The sequence below is a fragment of the Kogia breviceps genome, chromosome 2, assembly GCF_026419965.1.
Source record: "Kogia breviceps isolate mKogBre1 chromosome 2, mKogBre1 haplotype 1, whole genome shotgun sequence".
Taxonomy (NCBI): domain Eukaryota; kingdom Metazoa; phylum Chordata; class Mammalia; order Artiodactyla; family Physeteridae; genus Kogia; species Kogia breviceps.
This window is the reverse complement of record NC_081311.1, coordinates 139,029,105-139,053,008: the sequence shown is the minus strand read 5'-3', so window position 1 is coordinate 139,053,008 and position 23,904 is coordinate 139,029,105. Positions and strand designations below refer to the sequence as shown.

Below are 23,904 nucleotides of genomic sequence, written 5' to 3'. Positions count from 1 at the left end.
TATTTGGAGCAGAACTTTGTGATGGACAGGAACGTTCTAGAAAATGAGCTGAGAGATCAAAGTAAGGAGCTCTTGAGTCCATTGTAGGATTTCATTTTTCAGTGAGTCCTAGGCCCTTGCTCCTTTTTCCAACTTACTTCATTTGTTTTTATTCCCAAGATGTTGTCCCTTTTCCAGGCACTAGACCTTGGCTGTGAGAAAGAGGTAGAGAGAAAGAAGAGAGAAGAAGGGTTTGGAGACATATTAAGATGCTTCTATGGAGACAAAATGCACCTTGGTGCAAATCTAAGAGTCCTTAGCATATACCCTAGGGGCTTCTTCTATAAATGGTAGAATAGGTGTCTTTCACACTTCACTGGATTAATTCAGAAATGCCAAACATTTGCACTCTATGCCGATGGTTATTTTGCTGGTCTTTAAGTCTTATTTCTAATATCATATACCAAGAAACTGGAAACATCAGTTTCCTGGAAATATAAGTTTCTCCAAGAAAATGACAGATTAGACAATGTGAAGTTTCATGTTAAAATCTCTATGCTTTTGGTCATTAGCCCTCAGGTCATGCCTAACCCCCAAGGTTATTGGAAACAGTGAGAAATGAATGAAAGCAGGAAATGTAATTACCATTCTGTGCATTGAAAAGTTAAGCCACTGTTACCATGGATACAATGGCTTGTTTATTGTCCAGATCTTGAGATTCCAAGTTTGGAAGCAATACCAGAGGTCTCCTTTAAGTTTATGTACCATCAGCCTCATGCAGATTCTTAGTAACTTTAAAAATAAGCCTTTACTCACTGATTCACATTAAGTAATAGCATAACTACTTTTGAGTGTCCAGCAGGTGTTGAGGAAACCCAGTAAAGGGGAAGAAGACCGCAGCTACAGTTCTGTTATGCTAGACTTTCTTGGATTCTCATATAAAAACATCCTGTCTTATAGTGTCAGAGATTTGCTTGTCACCTTGGGTCCAATTCTTTGGTTTTTAATCTCATTAACAAGGAGAAGTTTTTCTCAGTAAAGGCTGAAAAACCAAAACTCATTATTTCAGTGGAGAAATCCTCAAATAAAATTGAATTTAAGGATAGAAATCTTTTTTATATGTCAATCTTACCTACCTTTTAATCTCACTAAAGGGGAGGAGAAAATGCTAGTGTGTACTTCCACCAGGTTTGATTTTGATGTGGGAAGGGTGTGGAGGATACTTTTTGTTGCAAGAAACAGAAAACCCACCTCAAATTGGCTTAAACAATTAAGGGTATTTATTGGCTCATGTAAGTAAAAACTTCTGAGTCATAGCGGGGTTCAGGTGAGGTGCAGTCATGGCTCCAGTTCTCTCTCTTTGTATTTTTCTTGACTCTACTCCCCTCTAGGTTTCAGCTTTGTTTTCAGCCTGGCTTCCCATATTGTTATATTATAGCTGCCAGGACAAATGGGGCTACATGTTTTCTTGATCCTATCTAAGAACAATTCAACTTTGAGAAGATTTCAGCTATGTTCTCAAAAGCATTATTTCATCACGATTTATAGAATGCTATAATCTCTAGGGTCCCTAGATGGAGATCAGCTAGCTTCCTACATTTGGCATATCATCAAAATCACATGGGGAGCTTTAAATGGTATGTAGATTCTTAGGCCAAAACACACACTTACTAAATTAGAAGTATGGAATCTGTTTTGTTAAGTAATTCTGAGAGTCAGACAGTTTAGGAACAACTGATCTGGGTAACCTGTCTGATTTTAGTTTTGTAAACTGAAACTAATTTGCCATGGCAAATTCCTTCCAGTAGCACTGAAGTATACTCTGTTAAATCTATTCTTTCTTTTGGGTGGGGATGTTACAAGGTAGTTACAGTAACGAGGAAAACTACTCTTTTATATCTGAGGGTGATATGAAGTACTGCCCCCATTCCTGGCGGTCTCCTTTCCTGGCCAACATGACAGTCCCTCCCTGTAGCTACTATTTGTGTCTTAATTAGATTCCTTGTTCTTTCCCTGGACACCCTTGATGCCCTTCCTCCCACTCTAAGAACCTGAGATTCTTTGAGCTACTACTTCCAACTACTGTTGGAGATCTTCTTACCCTTTTCCACCCAAGTCAGGGATTCATCTCAAGAGAATCCCTGGCAGAACTCATTGGAATCTAAAGCAGCCGTCTATGTTTGGTATGGCAGTATTGGAAAACCTTGTAGCTCATTCACTTTACATCCTAAGCCTAACTCTTTGTTGATCCCGCTGGGACTTAGAGTCCATTGCTCCTGCCACCTCTTCACTGCCCTTCAAATCCCTCAGTTATTCACTTCCTTATCTTATATTTTATGGCCCATCGTTAGCATCACTTCCTTGCCTCGCTCCACCCTCAGCAGTCTGGTCCTCTTTTCTGAAACCTCCATCCAACACCACCTGCTCAGACAACGTTGCTTCTTTTAAACGTGAAAATAGAAGCAATCAACAGAACTCCACAAACTCCCATAGCTCAATCATCATCACTTGAACTTCAGCCTGTATATTTTGTCTTTCCTCCTGTTACTCTGGATGAACTTTCCATGCTCTGTGCTGCAACCAGTTCATTCATGTTCTAGATCACATTCTCTCTCACCTCTCACCATTTGTCTCCTCTCATGCAATCTTCTTCTCCCCACATTCCTTCTTGCTATCACCTATTTTCTCTGTTTCTTGGAAAAAATCCCTTGGCAGATTTGTCTTTTTTTTTTTTTGGCTGCACCACGCAGCTTGCAAGATCCCAGCTCCCCAACCAGGGACTGAGCTCAGACCCTTGGCAGTGAGAGCACAGAATCCCAACCGCTGGACCACCAGGCAGATTTGTCTTTATCCAGTGTAGTTTCGAGTCAGTTGTTCTCAAATCCATGCCATTCAAGTTTTTTCCGCCCCCCTCCCCCTTGACAGGTATTTCTTTGGCCAGCGTCACCGATGACCTCCATGTTGTTAAATCCAAAGATCCATTCTCATCTCTCATCTTGTTTAGCTGATTAGCAACATTGCACACAGTGTGTCCTGCCTTCCTCCATGAAACCACATTCTCCTGGTTTCCTTCCTTCCTTGCTGGCCTCTTCTTGGTATCTCATGCTGTTCTCATCCATCTTCCTGATTACTTTTCATCTCTATCTACATTACTTTGGTTGCCTCATCCTGTCTCTTTAAATACCAAATGTATGCTGACAACTTACACATTTATGAGTGTAATCCAGACCCTACCCTAAACTCTAGTCCTATATGTCCAACTGCTTATTTGATATATCCACCTGGTTGTGCAATAGTCATTTCAGACTTATGTCCAAAAACTGAACTCCTGATCTCCACTAATGCCCCAAACCTGCTTTCTCCATAGATTTCCCCATATTAGTAAATGGCTTCTCCATCCTTGTTCAGACTCCAAACCTTGGACTCTGCTCTGACTCCTCTTTTTCTTTTATACCTCACATCCAATACATCAGACAATCCCATTGTTTTGATCATCAGAATATATGTAGAATCCAACCACTTTTCATCTTTAACACTACTGCATTGATCCAAGTCATGGTCACGTCTGACCTGGATTATTGCAATAGCTTCCCTACTGATCACCTGCTTCCCTTCTGTCCCCCTTCTGTCAACTTGCAACCCCCTTTTAGAAACCAGTCAGATCCTGTCACTCTTCTGCTCAAAAGCTCCAGTGGCTTTTGTCACACACGAGTTGTGTTTTCCAGAAACAGACGCTGAGATGGAGTTTGGAGTGCAAGATATTTATTAAGATCAGTGTCTGTGAAGGGAAGGGGAGGAAGCAGAAATACGCAGAGGAAGGAACTGAACCGTGACAAGGCCTTGCTTGACCCAGTGGGGAGTTCTGGAGCTACAGTTGGCAGAGAGAGTGTTCTACATGTCAAGCTGAAATGGCCTTCCTCAGTTGCTAGATGTGGCCTGCCCTGGCAAGGTACCTTATTCTACAACTGAGATGGACCTCAGAGGAGCTCAGTGTAGGTAGAAAGTCTTTCCCTGCATCTGGTCCTTCCTTGAAGGGGAATCTGGGTGGTACATCTCCTCATCTCCCTGTCTATCATTGCTTCCCAGCACATAGTCAGTGTTCAAATAGACCCTAACCATCTGGCCTGCTCATCACTTCCCTGAGCTATCTCCTTTTCTCTCCCACTCACATTGCTCCAATGATATTCTTGCAATGATATTCTTGCTTTTTTCCCAACACAGTGAGCACCTTAAGGCCTTCATACTGGCTTTCTCTCTTGCTGAACATTCTTTTCTCAGACTGTGCATGACTTGTCCCTCACCTTCGATAGGTCACTGCTTATAGGTCTCTTTCTCAGTGTCACCTTCTCTGATTTTTTCCTCTTACTTTCTTCATTGTACTTAACACCCTCTGACATGATGGACATAATTTATTTGTTTTTTAAATTTATTTACTTTGTTTTCCCTTCCCTAAGCTATGAATTCCAAGAGGGCAGGCATTTTTCTCTGTCTTATTCATTGACTTATCCCTAGTGTCCATAATAGGGCTAACTAAATACATATAAGTTGAATGAGTGATGGATAGATGCCACCATGAGTGCTAAAACCAAGGAGGGCAGCCTAAGCTCATCACCATGTCCTTGATATTGCCAGCCCTTAATTCCGCCGGGCTCCTGGAGGCCCCATCAAGGTCCTGATGGAGAAAAAGGAAAATTGCTGTCTCTATCAAAACAAGTGGCTTAGCAACGCTATTTCTCTCCATTTGACTCTCCCAATTCCTTCGCCTCACTGCCCCCCAACTACTGATGAATCCCAATGCATTTGATAGTAGCTGATTCTGCATCAGCCTTTTAAACTTCCACCCCAGACACTTGGTTACCCTGTGAGGATCCCCTGTACATACAGAATGGGGCTATTTTAGGGACAGATTTGATAAAGTTGCTTTTACAAAAAGATAAGCCAAAGTTTTTAGACTTTATGTTAGTGGACTGTCATTCTGTGTTTAAACAGAACACAAAAGAAATCTGTCTGAGACCATGGCACAGTGAAAACAGCCTTGATCAGACAAAAGGCCCTCTTTGAGGAGGGGAGTGGTTTCTCAACTTGGGGAGGTGGCATAGACTATGGAGGAAAGAACATCACATGTCAAGTCAGGACATTCATGGGTCTTGTTCTTGATGAATGAACCAAAAATTGGCCCAACGGAAGAGAGTCAGACTGCTGAAAACTGCCCATGGCTGCTTGTCTCTAGGCACAGTCTTTCTCACTTTAGACCCCATTCTTTTTTTTTTTTTTTTTTTTTTAATTTGGCTGAGTCGGGTCTTAGTTGCGGCATGCGGGATCTTTCGTTGCAGCACATGGGCTCTCTAGTTGTGGCGTGCGGGCTTAGTTGCCCCATGGTATGTGAGATCTTAGTTCCCCGACCAGGGATCAAACCCATGGCCCCTACATTGGAAGGTGGATTCTTAACCACTGGACCACCAGGGAAGTCCCTAGACCCCATACTTTTGATGACTTCATAATGCAACCGTGACCAAATAGGTTAGAGGCAGAGGAATGACTCAGTGACATGCACGTATGGGTGAAGAAGTTGGGAGAATGACCTGACATAACTACTGCTAAAAATTTTGAGTGCTTTCTATGTGCCTGATACAGTCCTAAGTGTTTTATAGGTGTAACTTTACTCACTTCTTTATTAACAGTTTGAACTTTATGGATAAAGCAAGGCAAAGACAGATGAGGTCATTTGCCCACAGCCATCTAGTTATTAAGGGGTGGAACCAAGATTTGAACCCAGAGTCCTCAATCTTATGTGTTATCACTGTGGGTAAGTAGGAGCAAGTGCAAGATAGTGCCTCTGTATCAATCAAACAAACCCTCATTTAATGGCTCATAATATGATCAGGGGACCTCATTTCAGAAGCTGGTACCTTTGCAACTCAACTCTTGGACATTTTTGTGCTACTTTTGGCAGTCATTCATTCGTTCATTCATTACATGTCGATGGAGACCATATCACGCTTTGGCATGTGTAACTGGGTACAACAGAGGATAGAGAGATTCCTGCCACATGGGCCTATCCAAAACAGCTTACTCTTGAAGAATACATTTCCATTTTAACCTAGTTTTCCCTCTATACTCTTTTGGTACTGGCTGATTCCTGCTTGCTGACTTTCTCCTATACTACCATTCCTTTATCTAGGAATGTCCTCTTCTCTATGATTACACATCTTTTAATTCAGAAGACCCTTCCCCAATCAGAGAGTTCTATTTTAACTTCCTCTCAGGGATGGCGGTGATGTACAGATTTTAAAAGTCTGCTGTTGCTTAATACTGATGGAAAAATTCCTAAGTTCTCTTATTCAAAGTGCTAGAAGAAAGTAATGAATAACCAAGTGAGAACTGAGACTCTTTACAGCTAAGAAGTTTAATCGTGTAGAGATTGGTAAGGCATTTGCCCGTGGGCTGGAAGGGCGAGAAGGGCTGGAAGTGCTGGAACATCTCTTGCCTCCAAAGCATCTCTCACCCTGGCCAAAGATGTCTGCTCCGTCACCATTAGAGCCAGTTCTTTAGAGTAAGACACTCTTCCCCCCGAAACTCTGGTTAAAGTGAGAAATATTTACCCCTGTCTGGTAAAGTAGTTCGTTGAGATAATAACGCACAGTAAACATTTGTCAGCGTGAGGTTCAGAAAGAATGAGACGCAAAGCTGATGGTTTGATGCGGTGGTGGTGCGAAAGAAGGGAAGAAGGCACCAGAAGGTGGGTCTTGAAAGGGAGCCAACCTCATCTCCTAACTGTTTTGCTTAAATCAGCTTGTATGGGGAAAAATGATATTATTGCCTGTGATTTTTCCTTAGGATGACATTATGGGGAGTTTCTGCTGTGAATCTGTCAAAAGGATGTCAAAGATAGCAGTTCTTACTTTCTAGTAAGGCTCTCCTTCCTCTAATTAGCTCAGCTGAAATACGATTGTTAGAACAAAAGGAAAGGTTGATCCTAAAAGCAACAAAATTGTAGCACTCTATCAATCATTCCTTTGGGATTCATCGTCATCAGGTAAGGTTGAGAGGAAGCTTTTGGATTTAGTGTAAATGGAAATTATAATTTTTCTAGACTATAATGATGACTATCGATAGGAAATCCAGTGTTCTTCCTTAGTATGCAATAAAAAAACAGTTTGCAAATGAATAAAGTGAAATCCACACATTTCCCACATCCATTGCTAAATGGCTAATTTTTATGTGCCGCGACTCTGAATTATTTTTCCACTTCACTTCTGGCATAAAAATTTACTTCTTCCCTAATATTTGGTGCAGTGAGGTGTTGAAAGAATTTGCTAAGTAATCACTGGAAGCTAAGATTCTAGTGAAAAACAAAATGCACGGTTTAAAAATTGAATGTAGTAACTCAGAGACAGCAAAAATTAGATGCTTCTTGCTGTAAATAATTAAACCCAGCAGGGCAGACAGGAGAGAACATGGGACTTGAGCTAAGAAGGATGCATAGTGTATTGAACACTTTCACTTCCCTGTAAGGGAAATCAAAGAGGTCTTTAATAGTTGCTGATTGTGAATATGTGCAACAAAATCCCACTGTAATCCAGATTTATTTTTCAAGCATTTTGCTTTGATTGAAGGAATGAGAAAGTGAAGGGAAGAGGAATCGTATTTGATTGAGGCCCTTTAGCCCTCTTTTTCTCTAGGAGGTCCAAGTGTGGTTTGTCACTGTGACCTGGGGCTTTGATTCCCTTTAGGGCCTTCTTGCACTGGGGTTGCATTGGTAGATCAAAGGCAATTTGTTCTATTTTCTTGCCAAGAAGCAGTGGATCTACTAATTGAGAACTGGATTGACACGAGGCACATAGGATGGATTCTTTCTGATTTTCTCTAACAGGGTTGGTTTCCTTAGTCTCCCCACCTCCTCCACGTTTTTCGAGGTGGGGGCAAGTAATTGGCCTTAATTTTTCTATCTGTATAAAAGGGAATAAGATTTTACAGTTTTCATACAGGTGGGCTTGAATATTAGCCTTAATGAAGTGCTTTATTTTATTATTTAAAAAATTAACGTAGACTAAAATGGTGTGTGTATAGTTCTATAAATTTTCATACATGTATATATTCGTGTAACCAGCACCGCAATTGGGATTAGAACAGTTCAATAACGCCCCACTCCCTCGATTCGCCTATGCTATTCCTTTGTAGTCACACCCTCCAAATAAAGTTTCTAAGTTCTTTTTCTGAAAACTCGCTTTCCCACATGAAAGCCTCAATTTCTGCCTTTCATTTGTTCATTTTAATTCAGGAAGTGTTTCTAGCTCATTTCTGAAGTAATTCAAAATGACATGGGTGAATGGTAAGTTTGCAAGGCTGGTTTCCCCTTATTGTATGGAGGAAAAAACTGGAAAGATGGAAGCTCTTTCAGTATAGCCATATAGGAAAAAAATTGCCTAAACTTGGTTTGTTGCTAGATTGGAATCTGCAAAGAAAACACACTCAAGAAATCTCCCTTGAAGAGGAGGACAGAGGTTTATTTTTTATTGAACGATTTACCCCTTGACACCTGGGAAATGATTAGTTGATGTTTTCAAAGAAGATTAAGTCAGTGTGGTTAATTAACTGTGGTAATCAGGTGACTTAAATTAATTAACTCCTTGTTAACAATTTCCATCAATTTTGTAAATAAATGACTAAATCAGTAAATTATATTAAGATTAAAGGCTTTATTTTCTGATTTATTTTATTGATGACAAATTAGAGATTTTTCTCCTCATTCCCTTCCTGCCAACGTGACAAATGAGAACTAGCTGGTTATAGTTCGAGAGGAACACACCAGAGTACCTTTTAGTATGTGGTTTTAAGAAAAAGTCAGGCTAAAGGACACTTTTGCTCCTTCATCTCAGCACATTTTAAAAGATTTAGGGGAATGAAACTTAAGAAGTATGTACATAGCAACATTAAGGGAGAATGGAGGTAGCAAGTAATGATGAATCTCACTCCAGGATAAGCTTTTTACTATGAAGTTTTTAATGTTTTATTTTCTTTCTTTTTTCGAAGTGAAAAGTGAATGAGGGATATAATAATATGAACCAGAATTTGGCTTTGAGCTAGAAATAAATTTTAATGGATAATTAGGTGTTCTATTTAGAAGGAATTTATCAAAATGTTGGGATACAGTGATTGCATTAGTCAGTAAAGCTTGATTGCAGGTTTTAAATGCCATGCAAATATACAACTAGAATGTTCTTACTTTTTAGAATCTTTATAATTGAAAATTCTCTTCCCTGCTTACATGATTATGTCTTGGTCTCCAATGAAACATGTGAGCTGGAACATTACCATCCTGTCCCCCATGCCCTCAAATATGCCATTGCATTTTCTGAAAGGCATTGAACACTCAGGGGATTTGCATTGTGAGACAGATGATATAGGGTTATTTAGGATTCCTTCTAGAAGGAATATTTGGCATCTTGAATACCTTTTGAGGAGTTAGAATATATTTACCTATTTGCAAAATTTCAATGCTAAGATCACTCACATTTTATAAAGGGAAAATTCCTACAGTTTCCTTGAAGGTATAGAAGGCAGCCTCAATTGTGGGAATGAGCTGAAGCCAGTGATGTAAATTTACATCTCTGACTGCTAAGCAAAATTTTGGGCTCTTCCTACTATTATGGAAGCTCTCTGGCCACGCCCCCTTCCCCCTTCTCCACCTACCCAAGGATCCTCAATCTCAAGGGTCTTCCCTGGATGTAGTTCACCTGTGGCCAAACCTTTCTGGTGCTGGGGCGCTGCCTGGTGTTGGAGTTAGGAGATTTAGCTCTGTCACGTTCCAGATGTGCCCTTCTGGGCTATTTGACCTCTCTGAGCTTCAGTCTCCTGGACTACTTAGTAGTTTCTACTCCACAGGTTCCTGGGAATATTTAAAGGACCTTGTGAGCATGCAAGGTCCTGGCACTTGATGAGCATTCAGTAAACATTTAACCCCACAGGGAACCTGGTGCTAAATCATTCATAGTTGACCAGCTCTTGGTTAGGTCAATGCAGCAGAGCAGCCACCATGCTGTGTCTTTTGAAATAAAGGAACCACTTGTCACATTCTCTATCCATAGAAATTGTTGAGGAAAAAATACAGGTTTTTTTTTTTGTTTTTTTTTTTTAGGAGGGGGAACTGTCAAACAAGTAAGCATTAGAAGACGGGCGTTGTATCTTGCCTTTCTACCCCCAAGAACATTTATTTGGGCTTTCACCTTTAGGGCTTGAAAGCACAGACCCAAAATGTCATGTTACGTAGTATTTCAAACTTCTCAATGGACTCAGTGTTTCCATTTCGTGTGTCCTGTACCTACTTCCTGTAAACCTGGTCCTCTGCAGAGTTTACTGGTGATGTCTCTGTAACTCTGAGAACAAGAATGATAGAAGCATGGGTCTAAGTAGAGCTCAGGTGTGCCCTCTGGTCAAGGAGAAAGCTTTCCAGAGGGAAGAGTATGTTAAAAGATGAACACTTGGCTTTGTGAGAAGTTTTAATCAGACCACGTAAAAATCATAATCAGTGTTATAACAGTTCCTTATTATTCCGTGAAAATAGACAAGAGTCAGTGAGAAGTTTAAGAGGTGAAAAGCTATCAGTCAATCCAGATTTGGTTCATAATTACAGTGAATACATTGACTTATTTATTCCACATTTACTGAGAGCCTGTTGGGTCCAGAACTGAAGACACAAAGATGAATAAGACATGTACACAAACAGTTGTGCTACAAGGCGAGAGGTGTTGTCATAGAGGTTTGGGAGCACAGGAAAGGGAGTGAAGTCAAGTGGACCTGAGGGGGCCAAGAGCCAAGGAAGACTGCCCTGATTTGCTATTTGAACAGTCTTTTTTTTTTTTTTTTGAATTCTAATCAAAAGAGCAGCCATCCTAACTGAAGAAATATTTTTGTTTCCCAGTGTGAATTTAGATGTAGTTCAGAAATTGACTCCCTATATCAAATGTATACATATGCTAAGCTAACCAGTCCACTACTTTATTTTTTTATTTTTTGAATTTTATTTTATTTGTTGAACAGAGTCTTGAGGGAGGGTGTGTTGGCAGGAGATGGAGCTGGGAGAGCCGACTCTGGTGAGACTAGAGGACTTTGTGTGTCAAGCGCAGCAGTTTGGTGCCTTTGAAAAAAATGTAATCTGGGAAGCACAATGATTAGTCTTAGATTTTATAAAGATAATGAGGAAAAGCAGATCAATCAGTTAAATTAGAGAATTACTGTAATTATCTGAGAGACAGATGATAAGGGTCGAACTAAACTTGTGGACCTGAAGGTGACCAGAAGGAGAAAGTCATTGTGGAATATAGAAAAAGCTTTCATTTGTTGTTGTTTTTGATAATTCCCATTATTTGTTTTATAAGTTGATATGTGTTATTTATGGGAATATTAGACATGTCTTTTCAATGTACATTCATAAATACTTGATGGTATTATCTTGAATCCCCTTATCTGAAAAAGTTCTAGTATATTGGGTATGGCAAGTGATGTTTTCCTTGGTTTTGTTCATTGATTCCTAGTTGGTACAGCTTCCTTGCAGAGTATCTGGAAATGTGTAGGGGCATTTTTGAGGTTGTCACAGTCCCTGGTTGTCACTGCTAGCATTTAGAGGGCAGACAAGGATGTTAAACCAGCTGCAACACACAGGACAGTTCCACACTACAAGGAATCATCCAGTCCCAAATGCCAATATTCCTTCTGTCAACCAAGGGCCCATATTGGTTGATAGGGAGTGGACAAAGAGGCAGGAAGGAATAATACTGGTAATAAGGGCTGACATTTGTTGAAACTTATTATGTGTCTGGGACATAGTCACCAGAATTATAGCATTTAGTCCCCATTTTACAAATGTGCAAATTGAGCCAGAGTGGAGGACCATCTCTGGATCTTGCATATTTAACTTCAATGCGCAAGTATAAGCGGAAAAGGAGAAAAACATTTTCTCTGTGCACTTGTAGTTTATCAAATCTCAGGATCCACCTCTAGGAAACATTTCTTCCAGTTCCAGAGAATATTGGCAAAGCATCACCTTCCAGTATTTTTTAAAATATGGAAAATATTTGATGACATTAAAAAAAAATTAGAGTGGCTTTATGGATTGGGAGAAACTCTCATTTGACAGCAAAACAGTTGATGCTCCATAAATGCCTGGTGAATTGAACTGACTCCATGGAGGCACTCTGTGGCTTTAGAGGGTGCCAGGATCTTACAAATTTATTTTTTACTTCACATAAAAGGAAACCAGCTTCAAGCACAGTCTTGGTAATTTGAAGGCATGTGTCCGTGACATAGGATGAAGAATGTGGCTCTTTCTTGGTCATGCCCTACACTTCCCTGCCAGTTCCAGTTTGTTCCTTCGGCCAGGCACACCCTCCCTTCAGACCCCCATATCATAGCTTAAAAGCACCTTCCTCCACAGGGCCTTTCTTGATCTCCACTGAATGTTATCTGAGCCTCTCTCACAGCACTTATCATCACACCATGAATTACAATTATTTATGTATGTATTTTATCTCTTCCTCTAGAATAGGACCACTGATGCTAAGAGTTATGCCTGCTTCCTCTGGTATCCTGTGTCTGGCACAGAGCCACGGGTAAGCAGGAGCTCAAGAAATCTTTGTTTAGTGGAAAGTTCTTTTAAGAACTCCATGCGTTGTAGTAAAGCAACTCCGTACCCCAGGGGAGGTGATAGGCATGCTCTACTGTGGATCGCTGTTGCAGAGAGGATTTTGTTTGCCTTTGTTTCTCCCTAACGTAACCAGCAATGGGAGGCTGGCTTGGTACTTCCATGGTATCATTCAGGGACCTAGGTACCTATCTTCTTGCTCCACCATCCTCTGCTGGTGGCTTCCATCCCTAAGGTCACCTCATTGTCCAAAATAGTTCCTGTAGCCATAGCTACTTCTGCTTCATGCTAGGTGTGGAGGAGGAAAAAGAAGGGCATGCCTTCCCTCTTTAAAGGAGACTTCCCAGAAGTCCTGCGTAACCCTATTGCTTGCGCATTTCATCTCATTGAACAAGACTTACTCCAGTGACCATACTTAGCTGAAGTCTGGGAAATATAGCCTTTTGGCTGCACACACTGTTCACCTGAATAAAACTGGGATTCTGTGTCTGAAGAGGAAGGGGAATGAATATTGTGGTAGGCTATTGTGGTCCTGGCCAGAGACGGTCAGGTGACAGTGGGCATTTGTTACACTTTGAGGACCACATTTTTTTTTTTTTTTTTTTTTTTGCGGTACGCGGGCCTCTCACTGTCGTGGCCTCTCCCGTTGCGGAGCACAGGCTCCGGACGCGCAGGCTCAGCGGCCATGGCTCACGGGCCCAGCCGCTCCGTAGCAGGTGGGATCTTTCCGGACCGGGGCACGAAGCCGTGTCCCCTGCATCGGCAGGTGGACTCTCAACCACTGCGCCACCAGGGAAGCCCAAGGACCACATTTTTGTAAAGACATTTGAACTGAATTTGGAGGACAGTAAAAAGGATGATGAGAGAACCATGTTATAGAAACCATGTTACGGGAGGAATGGTAGAAAAACTGGGTATGTTTCTTTTGGAGAAGAGAAGAATCGGGAACAATGGCTAGCTCTCTCTTCAAATATTCAAAGGACCATCACATGGAAGAAGGATAAGGGCTATTTTTAATGATTGTAAAGGATAAGAAGGGAATTGTAGGCACATAGCATGCACCAAAAGAAGGCTAGAATTTGACTTTAATGTCTCTTTTAACCTTTAACCTTATAGAGATATATACTATATACATGCATCTGTGAGTCTGATTTTGAGGTTAGAAATATTGCTTGTTCTGTAGTTTCTTTGTTATCAGAATCCCCTTTTCTCAGTGGTTGCTGTAATGGTGCTACTGCATTTGCAGTTTATATTTTGAAACGCTCAGGACTTTTCCTTCTGTGAGGTGTGGGCTCTGTTTCATTTATGCTTGGTCTTTTTCAAAATGTCATCAAGAGTCAGAAACAGTTTCCACACTCGGGCTGAAGTGAGGAGAGTTCTTAGGTTGTAGATACTAATATCAGTGCTTAATAATTCCATATTGTCTAACTCAGTAATTCAATAAATATTGTCACTATCAACTTTGGACTAAGATATCTGTGCTGAGGCAACTGGTTAATGTTATTTAGTTAAACATGAATTCTTTTAAATTATTACTAAACATTTTAAACATCTGAAATGTAGTTGCTGAAATGTCTTAAAAACAGAGGAATTATCAACCAGAGAAATAAACTAGCAGAGTTAATTTATCTCACTAAATAGTGATTTATTTTTGAAACTGCATAGATGTGTACCTGAAAACTTGCCTATCTTTGTGAATTAAGTTCTATTTTTCTAGTTCAGTTTTATTTTGAATATAGATGTTTTTCTTTTGTGAACCTCAGATATAAGAAATAGTTAAGGAGAGAGTATAATTTAAAATAGAAGTGATAATTTAGTAATAAGATAATATGAAATTTCTGTATTAAATCAGCTTTTTTGGGGCAATAAGCTATAATTCTAATTAGGGTAATTTAAAAAGATCTTCAAACTGGGTTGCAGATTATGAATACAGAAGTGCTAGAATATAAGCAAATATATATTAAACAAACAAAACAAACCCTGAAAAATTCAAAGGGAGACCATATATAGAGTTTAAAGGATCAGAAAACACCTGCCTAAAAATAGTAACAATAGCTAACATTTGTGGACCATGTCCTTATGTGTCAGGCCCATACTTCTTACACTATTTCCATTTTAACATTATGAGTAGGAGCTCTTATTATCCTCATTTTTAGGTGAGGAAACAGAGGCAAGGAAATTAAATAACATGCGCACTCACCATAGTGTTAGGAAGAGGTGGAGCTGGAGTTTGAACCCAGGTGTAGGCTTCAGGGGCTTCTCTCTGGAAAGTTACTTGGGTTTCTAAGCAGTCTTTCCTCTTCCCTTCCTTTCCTCACTCCCCAGTCTTAGAGTAGTATATCAAGCATACAGCCATCTGGTTATTCAGACTTCGTCTCTTAAACTTCTGTAGAAAAGCTTTAGACATGCAGGGCTGAATGAAAGAAGGGAAATATAGACTCCTATACTTGAGATGCATTCCTACAGGTGTAATGGAAAGTACACCTCCAGGAAAGCATATCAAGTCCATTCCTTAGTCAGCAAGCTTTGAAATGTTGGGCTTCCGTGGTTTTGTGTGTGTGTGTGTGTGTGTATCTGTGTACATGCATATATACACAGATACACACATACACATTGGGTGGAGTTGGTGAATCTTGTATTTCCAATGAAAGGAGTTCTTTGAGTTACGTAGATAAGGGGTTTCAGTTTACAAAAGAACCAATGCTACAGTGTTTCAATAAATCATGTTCATTTGTTACTTGATTCTCTAGTCCTTTGGAGTCATTCCTTTTGCAATATTTCCTTAGGGCCTGTTTCTTCAGCCCACATTAATCTAAGACACATTACACTGATTTGAGATGTCACCAGTTCTCCTGGGAAACCCTTGGGCTGTATTTTCAATGGCCTGTGCTTTTATGGAAAAATGCTGTCTCACTGCTGATGAGGTTTCTGGTATCAGCAAAGACAGTTGATCATGTACCACATTAGGAGCCCTGATAAGATCCTCTATCCCCCCAAAATCTGTGCCATCAATCTGGCGAGGAAGGTATTTGGCCATTAGAAATGCCTAAAACGCCACAATTAGAAAATTCACTTCTTTGAGGGCCTCCTATTTTCTGGTGAAAGTACCAGTATCCATAAAGGCTTTAAAACTCAAACTCTGCTGTGAATAAGTTCATTTGGGTGCAGATTTTGAGGCTCAGGGTCGAGAGCCATGAAAACTCTGGCCACATTATGGGGATCTAAAGGAGACAGAGGAAAGGATTTTTAGACAAGGGTGGGGGAAATGAAGCAGAGGTAGGACCCTTTAACTAGATAAGGCCCTAATCGCCTCATTCCTGGACTATCAGAAGAGGCTTTTAGATTTAAGCTGCTTTTACCTCTTTGTAACTTTACCGACCAAGCTTAGTGAACTGTTGAGTGCTCTTAGTAAACAGAGTGACCATGGTCCTTCTCAGGGAAGAACTGACTTCACTTAGTTTCTGGCAGGAGGTGGGCTGGCTGTGTGGGCTTGCACGAGGACAGCCAAAATTGTAGTGTGTTTGCTGCCTTTACCGTAGTCACCTGACAGTTATTATTTTGTCTCCTTGAGAGCACATAGATAAATGGTCTGCCAGAGCCTCAAAACATGCTGTTGGATTGAATTGAGTTTAGAGCGTTTGCTCTGTGAGGTGGAGACTGTTTAGGAGGGTGGTGAGATCTCTCTATTTCATTACCAGGGAAGCCTGTTGCTGGGGTCATGGCAATGATGGGATATTTTATTCCTCCTTTTGGAAGGGTTGGATGTCTAGGTTCACGTAAATCCATTCTTATTCAACCAGAGAGAAGGTAATAACTGAAGATAAAGTTTTCCTTCGAATGTATTGCAAGGCATAATCACAAATGATTTTAGTCAAAGAACGTGTGCATTTGTAGCATTTTTCTATTACGTAAGAGAACGTTTAGAAACTAGGATAATGAATATCTTAGCATTTTAAGGAAGAATTTGAAATTTCATTTTTTTGAACCTACGACCTGGGGAATTTATGAGCTTTCTAAATGAAGAGCTTTTTAGCTTAGCTTCAGTTGATTAAAATCCTGGATTTCTTTATGTCCTCAGTTTTGTGCCATATGTTCAGGCGAGCGCTGAGGTCAATGGGTATGCTTTTATGACCATCAAAAGGTCACCGTGTCCAAGTTTAACGTGCAGTATAATGATTTAAAGTCCACTCTGGGAAAGCCTCTATATTTATCATCAAATTTTGTATGTGCGTTGAAATTATACACTTACGGTATTCCACATAAAAACTCCAGAGGCTCACCTGAGATCGAGTGATTTAAAATAGACAAAGAATAAAAATGCTTGTTGTAGGAAAACAGGAAAATGCATAAAGAAGAAAATAGGAAACCAGTGGCAAGCTTGGTGTTGGCCCTAGCTTGACCTATGTGTCCTAGGATAAATCTTGATTTTCATTCTTGCCCTTGACCTCAGACTGGGCCAGTGGCTACTTTGTTCATGGGCAGGCAACCATCATCCATCCTTGCTCTAAATGCTGAGCCTCCCATAAGCAAGGTGGCTCAGGCTTTGGGAGTTTTCTCTCAATTAATTATTAAGGGAACTAACAGCTCTTATCTGGTGAAGGCATTGGTTCCCAAATATTTTACTTCCTAGGCTGTTGAATGGTCGAGATGGATGAGAAGTGGGTGTGCCCAGGAGGGAACCACCCTTCATGGAGGGACTGCTGTACTTCAGGCTTTATGCTCGTGGTTTACAGGGACCTCTTTAATCCTCACCAGAACCTGGTTCTGCAGGTCAGAAACTTTGCGGGTAAGGAAACTGTGTATCAGAGTTTAAATCCCAGCTCACCAAGCCAAGTCAGTTAAGCAACAAATACTTACTGACTGAAGGTTTAATGTTGAATAAAACAAACAGTTCCTGCCCTCATGGAACTTTTTGAATGATATGGAGACAGTAGTCAGTGCTACCCATGTGTCTTGGCTCTTAGTCTAGTGTTTTCTCCATCACTATCTTCTTATTTCAGCACTTATTGAGAAATCTGAATTTCTTACTGGACTTAATTTAAATTATGTTTATTATAATACCTAAGAACCTATATTCTGAATATCAGTTCATTCATTCATTGTCTAAGTCAGCACTGTATAATTCTAGATGCCCAATTTCCAGACTTAAGACAGCCACTGAATACTCTATTCTTGACCAAATCCCTAATATCAGTTTATTTTCTTGTAATTACTTTTTATTGGGGGAATTTTAAATTCACCATATATAGTCAGAAACCCAAACACCATTTCATTACACATGGGTATCAGTGAGTGACAATATAATATTGTTGATTCAGTGTCAACAAGCTATTGAGTTTCACATTATAACACGAAGTGATGACATTTATAGAGCCTGGAAGTCATTTGGAGACCCATAAATGTTGTTTAAGCCCAGGCATAACAAACCGGGGCCAAAGAACTCCTGGTTTAACAGATAACCTGCTGATGAGTCACGTCCTGAAGTTCTTTTTGCTCAATTGCTAAAATCAATATAGTAGAGGAGACATAGGAAATTTTGTGTCATTTTACCATGAAAATCTTTGTAAATGTAATACATCCTATTTTATAGATTCCCAAGTTAACAAAATCAGCTTTACCTTTGACTCTATAGGGAAACTAAAGTCATGCTTATGTTAGCAAATTGCTTACAATAAAAATTACAAATTTTGATTTGTGGAATCATATTCTCCTGTAGCTTTCTTTTTCTCCCTCCTATTTTTTGTGGGGGAGGGTATAGGGTACTCTGTACTACAGAGTAATGCTGGATATAAATGTTTTGTATAATATGGGTGGGGCGGGGGGAGGGGAAGTCCCATCCTTTATTGAAATAGCAGAGAATGACCTGGACATATAAATAGGCTCCTAAGGATTTGGAGTTGACTTCTTAAGAGTCTTTCTGGACTCATGAGTGTCAATATGCAAGATAATCGTTCCGTTGGTAATTAGATTGGAAGAAACAGTGGCTCTAAACAGCAGGATCTATTAAAAAAGTACACAAGTCATCATGATCTCATGACTTTATCACCTTTTGGAAATCAACTTCACCCATATATTACAATGCATCATATATCGTTTAGTTATTGAGGGTCATCTGGGTACTAGGACGTTCTGTGCTAAGCGCTGGGATTACAGAGGTATTTATTCCTGCTTTTAGGAGCTCGCACTTTAGAATAATGCTCTGTTATTGGTAGAATCATAATAAACTCTTGCCACCTTACTATCACTCTTCTTTTGGTCTCTTAATCTTTTTTACTTTTTCTGTTCTTTATTTTTCATATATCAGGTCATGGTGGGAGAATTTTGAGCTTCTGCTTATAAAATCCTTTCTGAGATAGAACATCACTAGAAGGGAAAAAAATACAAAAACACTGTAAAACAACAAAACCAGTTTTTTAAAAAAAGTTAATGACACAATACATATGTACTAAAAATGTTGACTTCAGTTTACCAGATGATTAGTTATCACTACTTATCGCCCAGGAACAGGCTTTTAAACTTATCGGTGGAAATACTTTCACATTGTTGCTGCACAGTATTTCTTAAGATTTTAGGAAAATTTGTTGTTGGCAGAAGCCATACATGCCCATAACTAAATCATCAAGGTTGAGTCATGCATGTGTGCTCACCTCAACTAGTTTCCAAACAAATTGATAAAGGTCAGTGTGCAAACACTGTGATAAGCCACCATAAGCCCCGCCATGATCAACACTTCTGGTCAGAGTTGTCATCAGACTTGCTTATGGATGCATAAGTATTTGTTGTTTCAGAGTAAATTTCATACACATATATGAAATTATATATATTGTACGTAAAAATATATCTGATCTATACACATTTAGAATAAGAGCTTCTTTAGTTCCTAGCTGAAATTTGTGACTCACAAACCCACTTATCAGTTACAAACTGTTCCAGCCTGGATTTGGGCCATAGCTAGATAAGAATGAGTTACCATTTTGTATCAAATTGTGGTTAGGGTGCAAGATGCAAGGTCTCATTAAATGTAGTGTTTGGATGCTGATTGTTGACCTTGATATCTCTCCTTTCCTCCCCCTCTCTCTTCCTCTTTCCCCTTTTCTCTTTCTTCCTCTACTTCTGCCTCTTCTCCCTTTTCATGTCTTGAGAGCCTATTGGTGTAACTATTGTGAATGGTCAAGAACTAAATAACAGGGCTTCACAAGTGGCGCCGTGGTTAAGAATCTCCCCTGCCAATGCAGGGGACACGAGTTGGATCCCTGGCCCGGGAAGATCCCACATGCTGCGGAGCAACTAAGCCCGTGTGCTGCAACTACTGAGCCTGCGCTCTAGAGCCTGTGAGCCACAGCTACTGAGCCCGTGTGCCACAGCCACTGAAGCCTGCTCACCTAGAGCCCGTGCTCTGCAACAAGAGAAGTCACCACAATGAGAAGCCTGCGCACCACAACGAAAAGTAGCCCCCGCTCGCCGCAACTAGAGAAAGCCTGCACGCAGCAACGAAGACCCAACGCAGCCATAAATAAATAAATACATAAGTTTTAAAAAAAGGAATGAAATAACATAGAGTAAGGGATAAAGAATACAGCAAAATGTTTGTTAAATGAAAACAAGGAAAAATTGTACAGCACAAGGAAATATAGCCATTATTTTGTAATAACTTTAAATGGAGTATAATCTATAAAAATATTGAATCACTGTGTTGTACACCCGAAACTAATATAATATTGTCAATCAACTATACTTCAATAAAGTCAATAGTAAAAGTTAAAAGAAAAACTAAAATAAGACCAGAACAAAAAGGTGTTTGTATGATTCAATCCAGAAGATCCGTTTAGTAGTTACAAATGATTTGCCCTGTGACTATAGAGAATCATCCCCAAATCTACCAGTTGGGAGTCAATTTCTTCTCTTTCTGCTGCTATTGTCATAATTTCTGGTATCAAGCCGTTGTTCACTTGATAACCTGGTGATCTAATTTGCTTGTTAAGGTGACCAAAACAGCAGTGATGCTTGCAGCTTTAACACACCTGTATTGATTTGACTTATGGTTCAACACTTGGGACTAATTAATCAGAAAAACCCTGGTTTGGTGCTATTTATAAACTGTGTGTTAGGATTGAGAGTGGGTCTATCACACCCTATGTAATAAGCTTTAAGCAGGAAAGCTGCCTATCTGGAGATCTGTGTAGTCACTTATTTCTCACATGTGGGTGATTTTCCTTTTTAGCTTTTGATTCTGTTCAACCATCTTCCAATAATTTATCTTGCTAATCAGTAAGCTGTATAGGAATACTCTGGGCAGTTGGGGTTGGAAATCAGCTCTTTTTTTTAATTTTTAAATTTTTATTTATTTTTATTTATTTTATTTTTGGCTGCATTGGGTCTTCATTGCTACACACAGGCTTTCTCTAGTTGCGGTGAGCGGGGGCTACTCTTCGTTGTGGTGCACGGGCTTCTCATTGCGGTGGCTTGTCTTGTTGCAGAGCACGGGCTCTAGGCATGCGGGCTTCAGTAGATGTGGCACGCGGGCTTCAGTAGTTGTGGCTTGCAGGCTCTAGAGCGCAGGCTTAGTAGTTGTGGTGCACGGGCTTAGTTGCTCCGTGGCATGTGGGATCTTTCCAGACCAGGGCTTGAACCCATGTCCCCTGCATTGGCAGGCGGATTCTTAACCACTGCGCCACCAGGGAAGCCCTGGAAATCAGCTCTTAAATGGGGGGATTTATAGTTTTTGTACAAGTCATGTTAAAACATTGTGTTGAAGGGTGTTGTACTCTTTTCTCATGGAGTTTGATTCATTGGATTCTTATTAACCAGAGCAGGCAGACTATCTTACATTTTCTTCTGTTTGGATAGTGTTCTTTTCAGCATCCTGTAAGTGTAGCTCTTTGGCCATCAGATAACCAGTTAGTTCCTTGGTGGGGAGTGGGGACAAAGGTCTTGGACTTAGTTTTCTCCCATGTGGAGGAGGAGTCCATCTATAGGAACCTCAGTGATTCAGCTGATAGAGAAAACACTGCATGGATTATATGAGGAAATACAGAAAAGACTAATACAAACACAGTTTCAGTGTTTGGTAATGGCTGGCAGAAAGTTTTCATTGCTGAGTGTTCTTGGTCAAAGCTTAGAGATTCTTTCAAATGTTTTAGGCACTTAGATGATTGTCAATTCATATCTTTATATTTTTGTGAGCGTATGTGGCAGGGGTGGGGAGAGGACATTCGAAAAAAGTTTTTTCTTTTGTTCTGATAATTACACAGATGGGAAAACGTCGCACCATGAGCAGGTGTGTTTATGACTGTTTTTCATAGCAATGACCTTTTCCATTAGTGAAGAACTGCTTGAGGACTTCAGATTTGGGGCTTGTTTTTTGTGTGACTCCCCCCACCCTTGAATGCGTAAGCCTGTGGATGCCCCGTGGAGCACTCCAGGGTGAAGCAGGCCTCCCTGGAACTGAGATGCTTTTCCACACTCCCAGGGGAGTTCATTTCAAGGTGCTAGTTGCGGCACGATATTGCCCAATCTCAGGCCCTCTTATTGATGGGTGGGAGGGAGTGCGATTGCCGCTTTAGAAATTTTATTATCTTTAGGAGGGAAGAATTTATTACAGGGGGTTTCGTAGATGATCTCTTTCATGTGGGTTAAGACATTTTGAGCTCTGAATGTCCATGCTGCTTAGAGGTTCTAAGTTGTTCTCAACTGGGGGTGGTACCACCACTCTCAAGGGGTGTTTGGACATGTATGTCACAGGGACGGGGGATGGGCAGTCCTGGCATTCCACATGTCAGGGGCCAGGGACGCTAGACATGCTGCTTTGCCCATGGCAGTTGAATAATTATCCCATCCTACGTGCCCATCACGTCCTGTCAGGAACCCCTGAGAAGCGTGGTTTTATTTATAATGCACTTCAGTGCTGATGAACAATCTGGTTGTAGGTCGAGGAGGTGCTCAGTGAAAAAGAAGTGATGTGGAAGAGACGGGGAAAGGGGAGAAAGGCAGGTAGCTAGTGTTTAAACAAAATGCGTGAGGAATAGCTCAGTTAGGAAAGGTGGAAATGTAATGTCCCACTTCTCAGAATAGAGAGGCTTCTCTGATAGTGCATCATATTATTCTGCCGGCTTTGGATCATTGAAAAAGCACTTTAAAAATTATTAAGCAAATATTTCAGCAGTCTTTGAGATCCTCTGTCTCTCGAGGTCTAGCTGAATTCCTCCTGCTGGATGCTCAGACACATCCATTCAGCTTGGAGAGAACAGGACACTAGGAGGCCTTGGGTGGCACCTGGGGAAACTCTTGGCCATTTGCCATGCATTGGATCTGCTTTGGATCGGGCCTGGGGCAACTGGAGGGGCTGCAGGGTGAGCCCCATCCCTGCCAGAGGCTCTTGGTGAGCCACCCACCGGCCTGTTCACTGAGCTCATGCTCCGGGCAGGGTTCTGAGGAGCCCAAGCCCTTCTCATGGCCAAAGTCTATATCCTCATTCAGATTTGCAATAACCCAGAGTGACTTTTAGTTTTAATATAGTTACTGGCACTAGAGATTTCTAAGCTTTCTCACTCTCAACCCATTTGATCATGTCACTCTGTTCTTGGCATTCAAGGCCCTTTCTTCCCCATCTCCCCAGCTTGGTTGTCCCCCACTTTAGAAGAGGTTCCCTGCACTTGGGCCCTGGAGGCCTGCTTATTCCCCCCTCACCCATGCTGGGCCTCCCTCAAGTTGTTTGGGCCCTTGCACAAAGCATGGTTCCTCCTTCACCCCCCCCTCACCCCCCCCCCCCAGCCAAGTCCTGCTCTTTCACATAGGCCCAGTGCAGTCTTATTCTCCTTCGTGAAGCCTCTCTCATTGCATCATCTTGTGGTATTCATTTTTTTCTCCCTGAGACCAATTGGTTCTTATTACCTCTGCTGCTTATTTGGAATGAAATCGTCTACTGTCATATGGCACAACTTTGGAGCCATACTACCTAGGTGTGCTTCTCCACCTACCAGTTGTGAGAGTTGGTCAAGCCTCAGTTTTCTCATCTATGAAATGGGGCTATTAGTACCATCTCATAGCATTTTTGTGAGGATAAGTGAGATAATCTATGGGAAACACTTAAAATACTGCTGGCACTTAATAAATTCTGGGTGATTGAAAGCTGTCATTTGTTTTGTGGGATGGGGGTTGAGGAATAGAGCACAGGCTCTGAAATCACACAGGCCCTGGGTCTGAATCAGGCTTCGAACTTTTCTGCATCTGTGGGAATTTGATTAATGTCCCTGAGATTCAAGTTCCCCTTCTATTAAATAAGTATA

At 40.8% G+C, this 23,904-nt stretch overlaps 1 protein-coding gene across 1 annotated transcript in view; it reads left to right on the top strand.

Annotated features, from left to right (window-relative positions):
• The window catches only part of LRP2 (LDL receptor related protein 2), a 196,246-nt gene that overhangs the window by 5,824 nt on the left and 166,518 nt on the right, over positions 1–23,904 (top strand). The gene's annotated exons all lie outside the window — the stretch shown is intronic.